The sequence below is a fragment of the Sceloporus undulatus genome, chromosome 2 (assembly GCF_019175285.1).
Source record: "Sceloporus undulatus isolate JIND9_A2432 ecotype Alabama chromosome 2, SceUnd_v1.1, whole genome shotgun sequence".
Taxonomy (NCBI): Eukaryota; Metazoa; Chordata; class Lepidosauria; order Squamata; family Phrynosomatidae; genus Sceloporus; species Sceloporus undulatus.
The window spans coordinates 218,661,105-218,681,902 of NC_056523.1; the positions used below are offsets into that span (position 1 = coordinate 218,661,105).

The 20,798-nt window shown below is 42.9% G+C and overlaps 1 protein-coding gene across 5 annotated transcripts in view; it reads left to right on the top strand.

Annotated features, from left to right (window-relative positions):
- Positions 1-16,298: 16,298 nt before the first annotated feature.
- TDRD7 (tudor domain containing 7) overlaps positions 16,299-20,798 on the top strand; it is a 45,859-nt gene continuing 41,359 nt past the window's right edge. Inside the window, exon 1 of one of the 5 annotated variants that reach the window (XM_042451963.1) lies at positions 16,299-16,422. The gene's annotated coding sequence lies outside the window, so the exon portion shown is untranslated. Of the gene's footprint in view, positions 16,423-17,929; positions 18,045-20,250; positions 20,383-20,798 lie in introns of those variants that run through there. The other 4 variants (XM_042451965.1, XM_042451962.1, XM_042451964.1 and 1 more) reach the window with 4 other exon arrangements.

Genomic DNA, 20,798 nt, shown 5'->3' on the forward strand with positions numbered 1-20,798 from the left:
CACATGGTTTTAAGTGTTGGACTGTATCTCTGGAGACCAGGGTTCAAATCACAGCTTGGGCATGTAGATCCTCTGGGTGACCTTGGAAACTCTCAGCCTCAGGAAGCCAAAGTCAAACCCCCTCTGAACAAAAAAAACCCTGCAATTAGGTTCTGTCATAAGTCAGAAAATAATAGGAAACTTTAACCATATAGCACATTTTACTCTTATGAGTTCCTCCCTGTTTAAATGCGGCTTTAAAAACTGTTTAGTACTTTTGTGGACTCCCCCCTCCCCCCTATAATTGTCATATTTTGCAGCTTCCGATATTTGTGAATCCCTACTTGAAGCCCTGGTCCCAAATAGGTCTGTACAGATTAATAGGTCACGGCAATAGATTTATACATATAAACACATACCTTGCCAACTACTACATAATTTGCCCTTCTGTTTAATTTCCTTTTTATTTCATCTTGTTTCATAATCTTGTATTACACTCTTAAGACAGTGTCTTAAGACCATTCTGATGCTTGAAATTTTATACATGGAAAGAGTGTCAAACAGCAGAGAATCAGGAAGCATATTCATTCCTTGTGCCACTAATGGGTTTTTGAGAATGGCTGTAGTTTGAGCCATGTGTTTACACAGCTTTTCTAAATAAATGCCAAATTTTGTGGAGCATCCGTTATTGGAAGTACCAAGAAAGAAGCTGAAAACCACTTGTCCAGGGTTGGAGCTGGAGAAAAGAGTGGGATGAATGGGATCTGGCTCTGATAGTAGAAGTGTATGGTCAAACCCCTAATAAATAATCCTGCCCATTTGGTGGTTCATTTAAAACCCATGCCTGCTTTCCTAAGGATAAAGGCACTGAATAGAGCCACTGTCCTGATGAAACCCCAATTTGTGTTTGCTTCTGCTTGCCTACATATTTTTTTTCTTGGCTGTGGGTTGTGCTTTGCTGCCCAAATCAAGGCAAACTTTTCTCTTGCTTTTCTTGAAGGTACTGCATTGAGTGACCCCATACGCTAGTATAGCACTCTCCACATAGTTTTACACTTGTGTAAACATCTATGGTGCCTATGTTATTTTCTAAACTGAAATTACCCAATTGCCTCGTCGTAAGTCTCCCATAGTTAGGGTTGCCATAAGTCAGGACCTCCAAACCGGGACAAATGTAGGACAAGAATAGGACAACATTTTCAAATGTAGGACAACATTTCTAAAAATGGAGGACACGCAAAAAATGGTGATTTTAAAAAAAATGTTAATCTAAATGCATGTTTCTTAGGCATGATCAAAATGGAGGACATTTTGACATTATTCCTGGACAGATGTCAGGAATGTAATTCCCTTTCTGGCCACACACACACATCAATTCTAAAACACACACACACATAGCACATTTACACTATCATTTTCTCTTTCTTGCTTGCTTCTGTTAGATTTTTAACACTTTTGCCTAATGAAGATGTCAGTGGAGCTTTGAAAGCTTGCATGATATATTTTGTGCATTTTGGTTGGTACTATACAGGTATCACTGCATAGTAGATTTTGGCTGTTACTGCACTTGTGTGTCCAATTTGTTAGCATAGAATATTTTAATATGTGTGAACATTCTTGACAAGTGTAATCCTGAAAGGTAGACCATTATGTGAAGAATCATAATGACAATACTAGAAGTTCCAAAAGGTTGGAATTAACAAATAGAGTATGGGCAAGTCCTACTCTCCACCCTCTCAGCCTCAAGGAGAGATGAGAGGTCAGGCAGCAAACCTCTTCAGAATACAATCTTGCTAAGAAACCCCAGGATAGGTTTGCCTTATTGTGGTCTTGAAGTGCTTTTCAGTTCTAAGTCTCTGGTGCCACAGCCATTCTGCAAACTACAATTCCCACATCCAGACAGGGCTGCCATAGGTCAGAAAAGAGTTGAAGGCACACAATAGCTACAACAAAAACAACAGAAGAGGAGGAAAGAAAAGAAGAAGGAGGGAAGAAGAGGGGGCTGGCTTGGTGGCTAGAGAATTGGAGGAGCCAGAATGGCCCTGCAAACCCAGTGGGAGACCTTGGGCAAGTCACACTCTCTCAGCCTCTTAGGAGAACGTAAAGGCAATCCTCTCCTCCTTTGAAGAAACTATGCCAAGGGAACTCTACACAATTACAACAGAAGAGGAGGAAGAGGGGAAGAGGAGGAAATAATAAGAATAACTTTATTATGGCCATTTGGCCAGCACAATGACAAAATTCAAATTTAAAACACATGATAAGTTCATGTAGAGGCAGATTAGAAAGTATAAACAAATGACAGTCTGCAGGATCAGGCAAAGACACAACAACCCTTGGGTCCTCCAGGGAAAAGAGGAGGAAAGAAAAGAAGAAGGGGGAAGAAAAGGAGGAGGAGGAGGAAGAAGAGGAGGCTGCCTTAGATGGAGGAGAGAGACGCCTGGGGCATTTTCTCCCTCCTCCTTCCCCCTTCCTCCTCTCTCCCAGAAACCATAGCCACCTGCAGAGCAGAGAGGAGCCCCAAAGGAAAGGGAAAAAAAAGAACAGACTTTAAAGGGAGTCCCTTGTGCCTGCCTTTTGCCTTGGTGCTCAGCAGCCCTTGGGGACGGAGGCTGGGGGACAAAGGAGGCTGCCAGACCAGGAAGCCCCTGCCATGCTCCTTCTCCTTCTCCCTGGAGGCAGACATCTTGGCTGAAGAGGAGGAGGAGGAGGAGGAGGCGTGACTAAGGGGGTCACATGCGGAGAAGGAGCCAATCCTGCCTTCTTCCAGGCAAGCAGAGCTTGTCAGTCAAAAGTCTTGACTGGAGATTGACAAAATCTGGCCTGGAGTCAGCAGGAACCCGGGAATGAATGGGCAAAACGGGCGGGAAACGGTTTAAACACTCCAATCCGTGAATTTCACGGGGGCAGCCGGGTTATGGCAAGCCTACTAGTTCTTTATTAACTAGTAATCTGCAGCAGTCTGTTGCAAGAGAGAGTTTCACAGGGATGCAAGAAAAAACAACCCAGAATGGTTTACACCAAAATTCAGTTTCACCAATAACGCATCTAAAACAATATTGAAACTAAATGGAAATGGTATAAGCAAAGAGAAACCCTAGAAATAATGTATTAAAATAGAAAACCTAACCTCGCAGCAGCACTAAAAACTGAGGGATGTGGACAAATTAATATGGTGAAGCTATCCTTTAGCTCACTAGACCTCTCTCCATCCTAATTCGTAAAAGCTGCTAGAGCGAAATGCCAAGTTCAGTAGTGAAAATTGTTAAATGATTCTTCTGAAGGAGAATCGTGTTCAAACACTTCTTAAAAAGTAGACTGCAAGGCCACTAAAGCAATGATGTTTGGATTCAATTATGACTAACAGCTAGTCTGCAATAACTTTTTAGTTTCCTTGCCATGCAGGTATTCCAGAAACTGAAGTGCCTACATGGTACATGGAGTACCCACATGGCCAGAAGGAGGAGGTTCCTGCCTGCATGAATTTCCCCTCCAGGACCACCTGAACTGAGGACAGCCACGTTTTGACAAAATGGAGGCTTGGGACTTGCAATGTCATAATCCCCCCCCCCCATGTATGATTTTTAACATCTTTGATGAAGAAGTCAGTGGAGCTTTAAAAGCTTGCAACATGTATTTTGTGAATTCTCAGAGGAATTCTCTCAGAGGAACCCCCTCTGAACAAATCTTCCCAAGGTAAACTTGTGATAGCTTTGCCTTAGGTCTCCATAAGTTGGAACAACTTGAAGGCACACAACAACATTTCTGAAATGACTGAAGTCCCTGTTACAATGGATTGCATTTGAAAAATGCCATGAGAATTGCTCCAGAGTTGTAATCCAATGCTTAACCACACCATCTTTGCAACCAGAAACAAACTTTCTGGTTTGTTTCTGCAAATGAAAAGCTTTTATCTGCCTGGGTGAATATCTAAATGCCTCAGGTTAATGGGTTCTTTTGTCAAAGGCAAAGACAATTCTAGAACATGCCCAGAACAAGTACCAGTGCCCATACATTCCTGGTATCTGGGGCATGTTCAGGTCTTCTGACACTGCCAGTCTACAGATCTGGCACTGGTACAAGAACTAGTTGTTATACCTGACTTTGAGCCTAGTAAAAGGAGAGGATGTTATGAAATCTGCTGTAATTGCATGGCTGTAGGCACCTTCCATACATGCAAATGAAGCATGTGTGACAGATCTTTTGGCACTGAACCCATAGTGGTTTGCAAAGGCAGGTTAATGCCACAAATCTGAGGAAGGAAGACACACAGACAGGTCTTCACAAACATTTTTTATTAAATGGAAATGAATTGAAATTGTACATCTGAGATTTGAAAAGATGAAAGGACAGCAAGGATTTAAATATCTGTGGCTTGATTAAGTCTATAGAAAAGAGTCTTGTGTGGGTAACTAGGAGCCCTTCAGAGTTTGTTTTGTTGTTTGCTTTCAAGTCCTTTCTGACTTATAGTGACCCTAAGGTGAGCCTATAATGCGGTTTTCTTGGCAACATTTGTTCAGAGGAGGTTTGCCATTGTCTTCCTCTGAGGCTGAGAGAGTGTGACTTACTCAAGATCAACTAGTGGGTTTCATGGCCAAGCTGGGAATCAAAACTTGGTCTCCAGAGTCATAATCCAACACTCAAACCACTACACCACCCTCTCCCTTCATAGTAGGTACATGATTGACTATCACCTCAACTACACTGCAAAATACAGTTTCACATTACTTTAACTGCTATGGGTCAATACTATGAGATTCTGGGATTTGTGGTTTTATGAGATATTTAGCTTTCTCTGGCAGAGAGCTTGGGTGCCACAACAAACTAAAAATCCAAGGAGTCCACAGCATGGAACCATGAGAGTTAAAGCGGTGTCAAACTGCATTATTTCTGCATTGCAAATGATGACCAAGAACAGGGACAGGATGGAAGGATTTAGAGTAGTATCTTTGGCGGGTTACAGACCGCCTCTTTGGGGTGGCCTGTACCCGCCCCTTTCCCCGGTGTATCGGGGCCTCAGCTGCCAGAACGGCAGCCTCCGAGGCCCCGATCCGCCGCTTTTCAGGCCGCGGGGAAGCGGCAAAAGGCTGCTTCCATGCAGCCTGGAAAGGTGTGTCCTTGGGGCTTCAAGCCCCAAGGACACCTGGCGATGGCGGGGAGGAGGAGAAAGGGGCCGCTTGGTCCCTTTCTCCTCTGCGTCGCTGGCACAGCCATGTAAAGGCTGCGCCCAGTGACACAAACGGCAAAAGGAGCTCCATTTCAGAGCTCCTTCTGCGGCCGGGGAAAGGGTGCACTATGCACCCTGGCGCGGTGTGACGTCATGTCCGCGCTGCCCCGTCTAAATAGGGCGCCGCCATTTTGTACAGACTGGGTCCATATTAGGGTTAGGGGTGTCTGGAAGGGACACCCCTTCCTAACCCTAGTATGGACCCAGTCCATACTTTAAGGCCCGTGTGTAACAGGCCACAGGATCCTAGGATGATTTGAATGGGAAAGGTAATGTGTTGTTTTGAAGGAACGTGTGGACAGCAAATGCCAGAGACTTTGGAAAGGGGGGGAAATAACTTGATGGGAACTGGAGGTGCAGAGAACCTGGAACAACCTGCAAAGGAAGTGAAATTGTTATTAACTTTATTTAAAACACCAGGACTCAAGGCAGTTTACAAATTAAAATACAAAATTGTTTCAAACACACAAAAGATCAACATTAAAACATAATTAAACATCCAACAATATTTTAAAAGAATTTAGAACATACAATTAAAAATGATAAAAAGCATAATTTAAAAAATAGAGCCAGTGTGGTGAATTAATGGTTTAAGTATTGGACTGTGACTCTGGAGATCAAGATTCGAATCCTGGCACAGCCATGGAACCCCACTGGGTGACCTTTGGCAAGTCACACTCTCTCGGCCTCAAAGGATGGCAATGGCAAGCCCTCTCTGAAGAAACAACAGCACCCTCTTTAAAATCTTTTTTTTAAAACCCTTCAGCTCTCAGGAGTTAAACAGAGAAAAATGTATGGAAAAAAAAGTTGAATCACAAAGATAGGAAAAGATTCAGTTTCCTGATGCACAAATGAGAACAAGAGTGGGAATCATGCGGTTCTCCAGATGCTGTTGAACTGCAAGTCCAAGCGATCCAGAAAACAATGGTGACAAATGCTGATAGTTGCAGTACAACAACATCTGGAGGGCCGTCATCTTAACAAGAAGAAAATATATATATTATGACAAATTTTACCACTTGTTATGGTTTATTTCCATGTGCAATCTGGAATTTTCTCAAGTGAGAACATTCCTGAAGGAGGAGTGTGGGTGAGGTGGAGGAACAGAGATCATTAGGACCCTTCTGGAATAAACACATCCAAGAGGCTGGGTTCTTCTTTTTAACCTCTTTACAAAGGTTAGCTGGCTCAAGATGGATTTGGGAGCTGTCAAGCAACAATATCTCTCTAGCCAGGAGCATATTTCACAGATACAAAGAACACAATTAGTTTTTGTTTTCCTTAAAAAAGAAGGCTAAAATGAAAATAAATCTTCCTAGATGGGAGGGTATGTGCCCCTTTGGCAAGGAAATTTGCAAGTGCTTAACATAAGCCAGAAATGACTTGAACACACAAAACATACACAATTTAGTGTGGGGAGACAACTGTTTGGTAATGAAGCTGTTTATAAAAAATATGTGGGTTTTGAATGGTGAATGGTTTGTGTGTGTTTATGTGCCTATTGACCTATGGTGACCCCATGAATTTCCTAGGGTGGTTTTTTTTTTTTAGTAAGAAATACTCAGATGGTTTTGCCAGTTCCTTCTGAAATACAGCCTGGTATTCCTTGGTGATCTCCCATCCAAGTACTAAGCAGGGCTGACCCTGTACTAAGCTTAGCTTCCAAGATCTGTACAGCTATAATAGGATTTGTGGGCCTGTCTTTCCCAGTGTAGTGTAAGGGTTTGACTGTTAGACTACAGCTGTGGAGGTCAGGGTTCAGCTCCCCACCCAGACATGGAAATCCATTTGATGATCTTGAGCAAGTCACATTCTCTCAGCCTCAGAGGAAAGCAGAGGCCAACCTCTTCCCAACAAATGTTGCCAAGAAAAGAGGACAGGTTCACCTGAGTGGTCAAAAATTACTTGAAGGCACACAACAACTTACTAAAGATAAAGTATTATATTGACCTTTCACACTACACAATTATAGCAATCTATGTGCATCTATGAGATAGCATGATGTAATGGTTTGAGTGTTGGATTATGATTCTGGAGATCAAGGTCCAATTCTCAGTCCACCATGAAAACTACTGGGTGACCTTGGGCAAATCACACTCACAGCTCAAGGAAAAGCAATGACAAACCTCCTCTGAATAAATCTTGCCAAGAAAACCCACGATAGGATCTTCATTGGGTCACCATAAGTTGAAAATGACTTGAATACACAACAACAAGTATGCATGTAAGTGCATGCCTTTGAGTCCTCTGTCAGCTTATGGTGACCCCATGAATTTCAAATGGAAAATCACCTCTGACTTTACAATGCCTTCCTCTGCAATGTCACTTTGGTGCAGAGTGACTATACCTATTCTTTTTCCATTTCAACCATCTTTTTACATTTCAACCATCCAGGAGGAATTTCAAAATGTCCTCCATTATGAGTATGACTAAAACACATGCATTTATATTATTGTTTTCAGCTTTTATTTGGTGATGTTCAAATTTTTCTAGAATGTCATATGTTTGACAGTGTCTTGTTCTCCTTTGTAGTTATGATATTTGGTCACCCTGCCTTGGTGGTCAGCTATCTGAATCCAAAGCAAGCTCAGCTCAGTATAGCTTCCAAGATAAGATGGGATCTATTGCCTTCATGGTATTTAGGTATGCACCCTATGCAATCTAGGGATTGGGAGTTTAGGAAGGTCCATTTAAAATTCTCAGCCAAAGAGCTCCTCTATTGGCTCACCAAAGAACAAACCCCAGGATTCCATAGGATGCAGCCATGATAGTTGAAGTGGAATCATAGCACTATATATGTAGCGTGTGAAAGAGCCCTATCACTGCATCTGCACTGCATAAATAATCTGATTTGACACCACTTTAACTGCCATAACCTAAACATTAAGGAAATTGAAATAGTAGAAGGGTTTGCATACCTTGGATCATACTCCTGCGGTCAGGAGATCATAAAAAGATTAAGAACGGAGAGGGCATCTATAAAAGAAGAAAAGATCCCAACATGTAAAGATAAAGTTGGCCCTCTGTATCCACAGATTCTTAATCCATGGATTCAACTATCAAAGCAAACTTTATTTTTTTGTATTTTCTGTATGGGCCATTGTATTTAATGGGACTTGAGCATCCACGGGTTTTGGAAGCCATGGGGGATCCTGGAACCAAACCCCAGCAGATACTAAGGGCCCACTGTATACAACTGAGTACAGAAGTTGGAATTGTACAAGGCATTGTATTCCCCATCACCAGGTATGGATGTGAGAGCTGCACAGTGAGGAAAGCAGATAAGAGGAAAATCAATTCATTTGAGATGTGGTGCTGAGAATACTATTGACAGCCAAAAAGACAAACAAATGAGTCCTAGAACAAATCAAGCCTGTAATCTCCCTGGAAGGCAAGATGATAAAGTTGAGGTTGTTGTACAGTGGGTCCTTGTTATCTGCTGGGGTTTCGTTCCAGGATGCCCCATGGATAACAAAATCCATGGATACTCAAGTCCCATTAAATACAATGGCATAGCAAAATGGTGCCTCTTACATAAAATAGAAAATCAAGGTTTGCTATTTGGAATTTATTTTTAATTTTTAAAATATTTTCAAGTTCTTGATGCTTGAATCCATGGATAAAAAATCCTTGGATAAGGAGGGCCAAGTGTACTTTGACCATGTCATGAGAAGGTATGACTCACTGGAAAAGACAATAATGCTAGGGAAGGGGGAGAGATGCAGAAAAAGAAGACCACATACCAAGCCATAATATTCCCAATTTCCTGGTATGAATTAACAGGACCTAAGCAGAACAGCGGAGGATAGGGAGTCTTGGATATATCACATCCATAGGGTTGCTATGAGTCAGGATCAACTTGGAGACAGTCAACAACAACAACAACTCAATGCTATGGAATTCTTGGAATTATAATTTGTTGTGGTACCAGAACTCTCTGACAGACAAGGCTAAATGTCTCACAAAACTACAAACCCAAAGATTCCATAGCACTGAACCAATGGTAGTTAAAGCAGTGTCAAACTGTATTATTTCTGCAGTGCGGATGCAGCCTTATTTATGTATTTACTAATTAATTTGTTTACTAAAATATTTATATCCCTCCCTATATTGATCATAGAATCATAGAGTTGGAAGAGACCGCAAGGGCCATCCAGTCCAATCCCCTGCCATGCGAGAAATCTAAATCAAAGCATCCCCAACAAATGGCCATCCAGCCTCTGTTTAAAGACTTTTAAGGATGGAGACTCTGAGAGACAGCTGGGGGCCGGGAAAAAGGCAGAAGAGTCCCGCCCAGAGGGTGGAAGCTCCGCCCATGGAGGGTAGAAGCCACACCCCCTGGGCTAAAAGCCCCGCCCCAGCATGCAGCCCCATCCCAGGGGGCAGAAGCCCCGCCCCCTGGCACACGAACCTAAAAAGGTTTGCCATCACTGCTTTAGATCATTTGCTATATACTGTATCCTTAAGTTTTACCCTCGACATATCCACGGGTCATAGCAAAATCCATTACTTTGACCCCAAAGCTTGCCCTCGACTTATACATGAGGTCATCTTATAGTAAAGTATGTTCGTAACTTGTTTGTCTTTTTGGCTATTCATGGTATCCTCAGCACTCTTCTCCAGCATCACATCTCAAATGAATTGATTTTCCTCTTGTCTGCTTTCTTCATTGTCCAGCTTTCACATCTGTACATAGTGATGGGGAATACAGTGGCTTGGACGAGTCTAACTTTAGTGTTCAGTTGAATATCTTTGCACTTTAGGGTCTTGTCTAGTTCTTTCATAGCTGCCCTTCCCATTCCTAGTCTTCTTCTGATTTCTTGATTGCAGTCTCCATTTTGATTAGTGTTTGATCCACTCTATAACTCTATAACTATTTTAATTTCCTCATTATTTCAAAATTATTCCAGTTTCCTGGAATGCAGTGAGCAACCTGAACTGATAGGACTTTTTCCCTTTCCTTTTAACAAAATGAATAAAAACCGGTTCATAAGCTGATGCCATGGCAAAATGTTCATTTATTTCAATATTATCCCAGCCTTCCTCCAAGAAAGACAATTTGCAAACATTTTAGTAAACAGTCTTTGAAGCTTTGGAATAGTGAAGATTTTTAGGGGGTTATTCAAAGAGTCAAAATAATCCCAGTAGAATGTGGGCTGAATTTTTGTTGTTCACATGCATTTCAAATGCATCCAATTAAGTTTCCGGGGAGGACTGCTAAAAACACCATTTAACCCAGGATAATCAAAATTAAAATTTCCATTGTCATCTGTGTGAAGAACCAATGTGAACAGACCTCAGATAAACTGGGATAAAACTCTGCATGCCTTGACTGTGTTTTGAATACATCATCGACTCCATCTTTATTTGCAGTGCTGACACATGTGGGCAGCAGAACATGCAAAGATGCACATAAATGTGGTTTTGGTTTATACAACAGTGTGAACAACAAAACGGAATGCGTGAGTAAGGTTATTCAGATACAGTGGTACCCCGGGATACGAATGCGCCGCCTTACGAAATTTCCGGGTTACGAAAAAAATCCATTAAAAAAAACTGTTCCGGGTTACGAAGGTTATTTCGGGTTACGAAAAATTTTTTGGTGCTTTTCGGCGCTTTTTCGCACGAAATCGCGGCTTTTCCCCATTAGCGCCTATGGCATTTCGGCTTGCGAATGCTTTTCGGGTTACGAAAGCGGCGGCGGAACGAATTAATTTCGTAACCCGAGGCACCACTGTAGTGGTGCTAACAAAAACAGTGTCTGAATAACCCCTAGGAACCTTCACAAACTGAAAACTCTGGGGTTGACATTTCTTTTAGGTGAGTTATATAAAGACTGGAGTCATATATCAATGGAGGCCATTAAGGTACAATGAAAAGATTTTGACAACTGACATGATATAATAATAATAATAATAATAATAATAATAATAATAATAATAATATTTATTTATATACCGCCCTATGGCAAACCAATCCGGGCGGTTGACAACAGTAAAATATAAAATATAACAATTAAAAACACTTTATCCCTCCCCCCCTTAAGACAATATTAAACAGTATAACATATTAAAAACACAACATCAAGCATAAAAACAGCAATTTAAAGCCTAATATCCCTCTGTTGATCCTCGACCATCACTGAGATGGGGCCACGGGAGGAATGAGGGAATCAGGGAACCTGGGCTGGGATGGTTAGTCTGGAAAGGCCTGCCGGAAGAGATCCGTCTTGACCGCTTTTTTAAAGCTGTCTAATGATGTTATCTGACGGATCTCATCTGGCAGGTTGTTCCAGAGTTTGGGGGCAACAGCAGAGAACGCCCTCTGGGAGGTCGCCGCAAGCCTAGATTTTAAAGGCTGCAGTAAGTTCTTCCCAGAGGACCGGAGAGCGCGGGGAGGATTGTACGGGAGGAGGCGGTCCCTGAGATAGCTTGGACCCAAGCCATTTAGGGCTTTAAAGGTGATAGATAACCAGCACCTTGTACTGGGCCCGGAAGCTGATAGGCAGCCAGTGGAGGGACCTCAAAACCAGAGTAATGTGGTCCCTCCTAGATGTTCCTGAGACAAGCCTGGCTGCCATGTTTTGAACCAGCTGTAATTTCCGAGTCAAGCACAGGGGTAGCCCCATGTAGAGTGCATTACAGAAGTCAAGGCGTGAGGTTACCAGCGCGTGCACAACCGTCTCGAGATCCCTTACTTCCAGAAAAGGGGGCAGCTGGCGTATCAGCCGAAGCTGATAACAGGCACTCCTGACCTATTTGAGTAGTCCCCTAGCTTGCCTGCCAGAGAAACTCCCATACTAATAGCTGATGTGCACAATGCAAATACATGCTATTGCTGCCACACACGCTATTATACACACTCACAATGAAAAAAGGATAAGAAAAAAATATCTGAAGAGAAAGGAATTATGCTTAATTTAGTAAAGTATTAGCATTTCAGCTAAACACAGAATCTGTACTATAATTAATTTATTAAAAAAACAAATAATATTTATTAATAATTTTCAAAAGTTAAAAAGCCAACATGTATATACAGCAGTGGTGTTCTTGCACCCGGTTTCACCTGAGACAGGGATGGGGTGGGGTGAGGCTAGCAGGGGCAGAGCTTCCAGGAGGGGGAGGTCTCTAGGGTCTTCCAGGGCAGGGCTTCCGGTGGGTTTCCAGTGGTGGGGCTTCCACTCCCCATGCTGGAAATGGCATACACTCCCTCTCCCCATGTCAGAAAAGGATAGGATGGGGTGTCCGTCCCCTTCATGTGCTCCATCACCCTCTGCTCTGTTCTATGCCCCCCATGCACCCTGCTTCACATCCCATGCACACTCCATCTCCATGTGCAGTCCCATCCTTTTCCTCTTCAGGAAAAGGACAGGGCTGCAAATGGGGACAGAGTGTGCACGGGACATGGAGCTGCACAGGTGGCAGGGCATGGAGCAGTGCGTGGTGTGATGGAATGTGTGTGAGGGGGACGGAACATGGGGGATGATGTCAGGGGGCTGACTGGGTGTCACCCCTTCCGTGGGTGCCACCCAGTGCAGTCTCACCCCCAACACCTCCCCCAGTGACACTACTGATATGCAGACTGTCACAAACAAAAACATGAAGAAAATAGAAACAGATGGAGGGAAAATAGAGAAGAGAAAAAGAAAACAAAAACAAAACAAAAATAGGAGTGGAGGAACAGAGCCAGGAAAAAGAAGGAAAATAAATGTTTAAAAATCCATCCAAATAGTCTTTACAAGTGAAAGCAAACCTTTTCAGGGCCAAGCGCCCAAATGATAAGGCGTTCCGGCACTGGGTCTTACCTGGGTGTCATAGAAGTAATAGAATCATAGAGTTGGAAGAGTCTACAAGCATCATCCAGTCCAACCCCCGGCCCCAGCCATGTAGGAACTCACAATCAAAGCATCCCTGACAGATGGCCATCTTTTTTATTTTTGCTGTTCCCCACATTTCCTCTTAATGAGATATATATACAGAGAGAGTCTGAGTCCATTTCATCAAATGCATGGGATGAAGCCTATCTATTAGTTTTACTGCTAAGGCTCGTGTGTGTGTGTGTATTTATGTACACACACACACACACACACACACACTAGAGCCTTAGCAGACAAACCAATAGATTCCTGCACTCTGAAAAATCATCCATTCACCGATACACACATTGCTCAATTTCAATTTGGGTTGATGCTTCAAAAGTAGAGGAAGGGAATCAGTAGAAGCTTTCCCTAAATTGGTTAGGCTTTGGATGAAGGTTGATCTTTCCCACAACAGGAACCTACTGCTTTTGTGGTAAGGTGCACAGCTAGAGACTGATATTGTTGTTGTTGTTGTTGTTATTAAAAAATCTAGATTTATAACGCTAAAATTGTAAAAGTGACATTTTGATGTGACTTGCCCAAGGTCACCCAACAGGTTTCATGCCCAAACTGGGAATCGACCCCTGGTACCCAGAGTCATGCTTCAACACTCAAACCTCTGTGTTGTATTGGCTCATAAAGAAGAATAAATAAGCAAAACTAAATGGTGTAATATAAATTTGCACAAATAACCAGTCTGAATGAGTCCTACTTTGCATTGTCAGGGATGGGGGGATACAAGGAACTGGGAAGAGCTTGGGTGGACTCTTTCTTTGGAGGTCTTTAAACAATGAATACATGGCCATTTCTCAGGAATGCTTTAGTTGTATGTGCTTGTATGGCAGGGAGCTGGACTAGTTGGCCCTCTTGGTCTCTTTCAGTTTAATGATTCTATGGTTTACAGCTGCTGAACAAGAATTTATATGCTGTTCTAATTATTATCAGACTTGGACTGAATAAAGTTTAAGACTGGCTTTCTCAACAGATGCATTATTTAATCATGCTTTGTCAATTAAATAACAGTTGGCAGGAGGACACACCCAACCTTTTCTGAAGCTTTGAAATTGATCTGTTTTATGTTTGCTTAGCATTGAGACATGCCTATATCCTGCATTGCGAGTGATCTTCTGGCCTCACTTTCTAATAGCATTTCTCACCTATCCCACATCAGCCTCTGAAAAATGTATGGAGATCCGTGGCCCTTCCACCTGCAGCCTGGACTAGGATCTTAAAGAAAGATTTACCAGTGGATTATGCTAATTGTATAAACTGAATACTCTCCCTTTGCAGTACAAGTTGCCCTCCATATCCACTGATTCTTTATCCATGGATTTAGCCATCTATGGCTTGAAAAATATTCATAAAAATGTAAATTCCAAAAAGCAAGCCTTGATTTTGCCTCTTTATATATGAAACTGCATTTTTCCTGCACCACTGTATGTAATGGGACTTAAGCATTCACGGATTTCGGTATCCCTGGGAGGTCCTGGAATCAAACCCTAGATACCAAGGGCCCACTGTACATTTAAAGCAGAGTTTGGAAAAATAAGCCAAAATTTGATCAGAGATTGTAGCAGCTGTAGCTCTACAAGTAACTTCTCCAGGTACTTCAAGGACGCTCAAAGCTGTATTCTAGCAGCACAGAACCTGTTCTTTTACTTTCTTTGTTTCTTGTTATAAGGTTGCTATTAAAGTAATGAAAGCAATACCAGTAAACAGAGTAGTACAGTAATCCCATAGCTAATCTACTGAATTTGACATTTATGGAGCTGTTTCCTTTTGTGACGTTTTTCATGGGCACAGCATACTCTTTTAAAATATTCTGCAAGACAAAGTAAATTGACCTTCTAACATCTAGTATAGCCTGGAAAAAATGTACCTCTCACATTCATAAAGAACAGCAGGTGGACCTTGAAGTATGTTTGATTTTTCTGACATATCCCTTTATGCACATGTGCATTTGTATAGGAAGGATATGCTTTAAGCATAGGGTGGGGCCCTTCTGTTTACTGAATTCCAGCTGGATGATAGCCAGTGGTTCACCTTCTTACCAACCTTCTGTACCATGGCTGCCTGGCCATATCCTCCATGCCATTTGCCCTTCATCTTCTGATGGGCAGAGAGCATCCTTCTGATGGGCAGCTAATTTAGTTTTTGCATGACCCCCAGTCCTTAAAACCAGTGGTAGCTATCTGGCAGTTTTAACTATTTGCAGGTAACATGTTCTTGGTTAATCCCAGATTGGGTAGTAGACCTGTTCAATAAATTGTTGAATGATGAGTCAACATGCAGGTAAATCCCACTGATTTAATACATCTACTCTAGTCAGACCTAACAACAGAATTTAGGCCTATGGGTTGCATTAGCGTTTTTTGCTTGTGTGTTTACTGTTTCTACCTGCTCTACATTGCATCAAAGGTCCTGACATGAGTGCCAGTAAATGTTTCAAATCAACATTAAGGCATATGGCCTGAATGCGTGCTCTGCTCCTTAATTTCTGTGCCACAGGCTACAGTTCAGTGCTTAGAGAAAAAGTACAGTCATCCATAAATACGTTTTTTTTAATCCACAGATTCAAGCGTCCACAGCTTGAATATTCCAAAAAGCAAAGCTTGATTTTTGCCATTTTATAAAAGGGACATCATTTGACTATGCCATTGTATTTAATGGGACTTGAGCATGTATGGATTTTTCCATGGGGGTCTTGGAACCAAACCCCAGCAAATACCAGGGTCCCACTGTATTCCATGGCCACTAAATGAGTGTGTGCATTTTGCTTTTCTTTCACTCACAGGAGTTTCCCTTCCCACTGTTGTGTGCCTTGAAGTAATTTCTGACTTATGTCAAACCTAAGTCAGAAAACCTATCATCGGGTTTTCTTGGGAAGTTTCTTGAAAGGATTTTTTTGCTATGTTTGAGGCTGAGAGACTGTGCTTTGCCCAAGATCACCCAGTGGGTTTGCATGGCCCAGCCATATATTCTAGCCATGGAATTCAAACCTTGGTCTCTGTAGTCGAAGTCTAACATTCAAACCACTATGCCTGCTAATATTTCCCTCCTGTGCATGGCTGGTGCAGTTTTGGTTATAAAAGGAAGTTCGCAGCCCCCATAGTAGAGGGAATTATGCTAGCATTTCCCTATTTTCATCTGAGAAAAGGTGGGGAAACATAGGATTTACCCAGCAAAGCAGATGAGGCACATCTACGTACCACTAGAGGTCTCACTTTACAAGGATATTTTTCCCCCTTTCACATTCGGTTCCTGGAGTTTGCTTTTTCTCTTTGCAGAACAGTGCTCAGTTCTTGCCATCAGCTGAGAAACTCTTGCAAATTTAGCAAGAAGAAACTTGCTGCCCAAGGTAAGATACAGCAAAACTAAACCATTTCTGAGTTTCTCCTCCAAAGCAAAGTAAATGGTTTGAACAGCTGGGGAATGTCAGGAAAAAAATAACATGAACTTTGCTCAAGGTTTGCCAAATCAACATTGGACAAATTATGAACGCTTTGGCTCTGTCATGTCCGAAATCAAAAGCTTCTTTTATATTCTATGACACTATGAAACGCTGAGGTGACCAGATGTCCTCCTAACCAGAAATTAGGACAAGGCACTGCAAAATGTAGGATATTCCAGGAAAATGTAGGATGTGCCCAAATCAAAGCTAAAAACACTCATATAAATAGAAATTCATACTTCTTAGACAAGTTTAAATGGAGGACATTTTGGAATTCCTCCTGGACAGAAGGCTGAAATAAAGGGCATGTCCTGATGAAGGAGGATGTCTGGTCACCCTGTGTGAGAGCCAGTAGTTTGAGTGATTTGAGCTTTGGACTATGACTCTGGATCCTGGTTCAGCTATGTAAATCCACTGGGCTACCTTGGGCAACTCACACTCACTCAGCCTCAGAGGATGGTGATGGCAAACTCCTTCTGAAGAAATTTGCCAAGAAAACCCTATGAGAGGTTTGCCTTAGGGTTGCCATATGTCAGAAGCTACTTGAAGGCACACAACGTTAAATTCTAGAGACAGTAAATAGGAGGTGTCCTATAAATTAATGGATGTCTGACAATCCTGAGCAGTGACATATACAGACCTCCTGACCAGCTGCTTATTTTAAACAAGGAGATACTGTGGGTCCTTGATATCCTCTGTGATTGTGAACCTTTTAGGGGCCGAGTGCCCAAACTGCTACCCGAAACCTACTTATTTATTGCAAAGTGCCATGTCCCTCCGGCTTCTAGTAACAAACTCTGGCAAACTCTGTGCTGGGTTGATGGCATATGTGCCCACAGAGAGGGCTCTGAGTGCCACCTCTGGCACGCGTGCCATAGGTTCGCCATCACTGCCCTAGGGTCACCCAGTGGGTTTCATTGCTGAGCTGGGAAATGAACCGTGGTCTCCAGAGTCATAGTTTAACACTCAAATACATATTTTAGTGTTCAAGGTGTCAGATGACTATTGCTCTGAATTATTTTCTGTAGTTTTTACTGGAGTCAAACAGTCAGCCCAAATTAAGCAGGTGCACCTAAAGCCAAACCTGAGACCCAGCATGGTATAGTGGTTTGAACCTTGGACTACGGCTCTGGAGACCAGGGTTCAAATTTCCACTTGGCCATGGAAACCCCCTTTGGTCCAAAACACACTGCAGAAATAATCCAGTTTGAGACTGCTTTAACTACCCTGGCTCAGTGTTAGGGAATCTTGGGAACTGTAGTTTATTGTGGCACCAGAGCTCCCTGATAGGAAATGCTCAATGTCTCACAGAACTACAGTTCCCAGAAATCCTTAGCACTGAGCCAGGGCAGTTAAAGCAGTCTCAAACTGGATTATTCCTGCAGTCTGTTTTGGACCCTTGGCAAGTCATAGCCTCTCAGTCTCAGAGGAAGACAAGAGCACACTCACCTTAGAGTCACCATAAGTCAAAAGTGACTTAGAGGCGCACTGCCACGAGACCAAACTTATCACGGGCTTTTCTTGGCAAGGTTTGTTCAGAGCCTGGGGTCTATTCATTTTGAATTATATATTTTATTTAAGCAGCCATAAAAACCACCCTGATATATAATCGATATCAGGGTGGTTTTTATGGAACAGGTGGGTTTTTAGTTAGGCTTTCAACTTTTGTATATTTTTAATGGGAACTTATATTGTTGTAGATTATTTTAATGGCTTTGAATTTCATTGAGGTTTTTTTTTAAAAAATTATCTGTGAACATACAAAAGGCAGAATGCAAATTAAATGAATAAATATTCAGAGGAGGTTTTCCTTTGCCTTCCTCTGAGGCCGAGAGAGTGTGACTTGCTTAAGGTCACCCAGTGGGATTCCATGATCAAGGGGAGATTTGAACCCTGGGCTCCCGAGTCATGATCCAACACACAAACCACTATACACTATGGCCCCATACAGACAGGCCAAAATAAAAATGCTTTGGGTCACAGTGGAGGTATGGTATTTGAATGATGCATGCGTCCTAAGAGTCCAGAAGTCGCACCAAAGCCATGCTCCATCCCTAAGGACTGGAGCGTGGCTTTGGTGTGGCTTCTGGACTCTTAGGACGCATGCATCATTGAAACATCATACCTCCACTGTGACTCAAAGCAGCTTTATTTTGGCTGTCGGTAACAGGCTATGGATACTAAGAGTCTGGAAACCACACCAAATCCACGATCTTGTACTAAGGACTGGAGTGCAGCTTTGGTGCAACTTCTGGACTCTTAGAACACATGCATCCTTTAAACAGTATACCTCCAAAGTGACTCAAAGCAGCTTTGGTTTGGCCTGTCTGTATGGGGCCTATATACAGTAGTCTCAAATTGTCACAGCTGTTTTATTTTCTGTATTGTTAATTGCCAACCATCAAACCATGCTGTTTCTCTCTTAATAGGACATACAGTTTGTTGTTGTTGTTGTTGTTGCTGCTGCTGCTGTGTGTCTTCAAGTCATTTCCAACTTATGGCGCCTAAGGCAAACCTATAATTGTGGGGTTTTCTTAGCAAGGTTTGTTCAGAGGAGGTTTGCCATTGCCATCCACTGAGGCTGAAAAAGTGTGACTTGCCCAAGTTCACCCAGTGGGTCTCAGTGTCTGAGCAGAGATTTGAACCCTAGTCTCCCAGAGTGGTAGTCAAACCACTACGTCACCCTGCCTCTCTCTTAATAAGGCAGTTTGTTGTTGTTGTTGTTGTTGTTGTTGTTGTGTGCCTTCAAGTCATTTCTGAGTTACATGGTGACCCTAAGGTGAACCTATCATGGGTTTTCTTGGCAAGACTTGTTCAGCCTTTGCCATCCTCTGAGGCTGAGAGAGTGTGGCTTGCACAAGGTCACCCAGTGGGTTTCCCTGGCCAAGCCAAGATTTGAACCCTGGTCTCCAGGGTTGTAGTCCAGCGCTCAAACCACAACGCTACACGGGCCTTTGCCACCAGGAGGCTGAGAAAGTGTGGCTTGCTTGTTGTTGTGTGCCTTCAGGTTGTCCCCTGCTTATGGAGACCCTAAGATACTCTCTGGAACAGGGTTTTTGTGGCAAGATTTGTTCATTGGCCCTTGCCACCTTCTGAGGCTGAGAGAGTGGGGGTTTTATGACTGGATGAGATTTGAACCCTGGTCTCTAGAGCGGTGGTCAAACCACTACACCACACTGCCCCTCTTAATGGTATATTCAGTTTGTTGTTGTGTGCCTTTAAGTAGTTTCTCACTTATGTGGGTCTACCATAAGGCCAACTTATGAAGATTTTTTTTTCATGGCAAGATGTGTTCTGAAGCTGAGAGAGTGTGACTACTTGGCCAAGGCATGATAGATATACAGGCTCAAATTCCCAAGAGAAGCAGGGCTTGTTGTTGTTTGTGTTGGGGAGGAGGAAGGAGGTGTAATTAGAATCCTCTTCCCTCCACTAAGAAGCCTGAATCCTCTATTTATACTGTCAATACACACAAAGAACGCAACGGGCGGTTGGAAGGCCTCGAGGCTACTGAGCATGCGCGGCCTCTTATCGGCTCTCCCTTCGGAGTTGTTACGGGGAGGGCGAGGCAGGATCGGATTGCCAAGCCGAGCGCGTGAGCGGGGGGCGTGGCCTACGGGGGGCGGAGTCGGATTCTCAAGCGCGTAAGCGGAGGGCGTGGCGGGATCGGATTGTCAAGCGCGTGAGCAGGGGGCGTGGCCTGAGGGGGCGTGGCCTTCGTCGCAGTTGGACCCGTAGCCCAGTTGAAGGCAGACCGCTCCAGGCGGGCGACAGAGAAGGACGTTTTTGCAGACGTCTCCAGGAGTTGTTCTGCCTGCTGGGGCTCTGCTCGTTGGGACCCGTCCTGGATGCTGCAGAGCTGATGCGTGGGTGTATATACAGATATATATATATATGTGTGTGTGTGTGTGTAAATATATATATATGTACCTACACGCACATATAGGGGGTATATGTGTGTGTGTTTTTTTCCTCTCTCTCTATATATAGGTGTGTATAGATATGTGGGGGAGTGTATGTATATAGGTGTGTGTCTATAGTTTCCATGTAGGTGGGTATGAAATTATGTATGTAGATATACACACATGGGGTATACTGTATGTGTGTATTTGTATGTAGATATGTATGTGTCGAATTATTTTTGTATAGATCTATCTGGGGGAGTGTAGGTGTATAGGTGTGTGTCTATAGTTTGTATGTAGGTGTGTATGAAACTGTGTATATATATATATACACACACACACACACAAACGTGTGTGGCTATATATGTGTATTTCAGTGTAGAT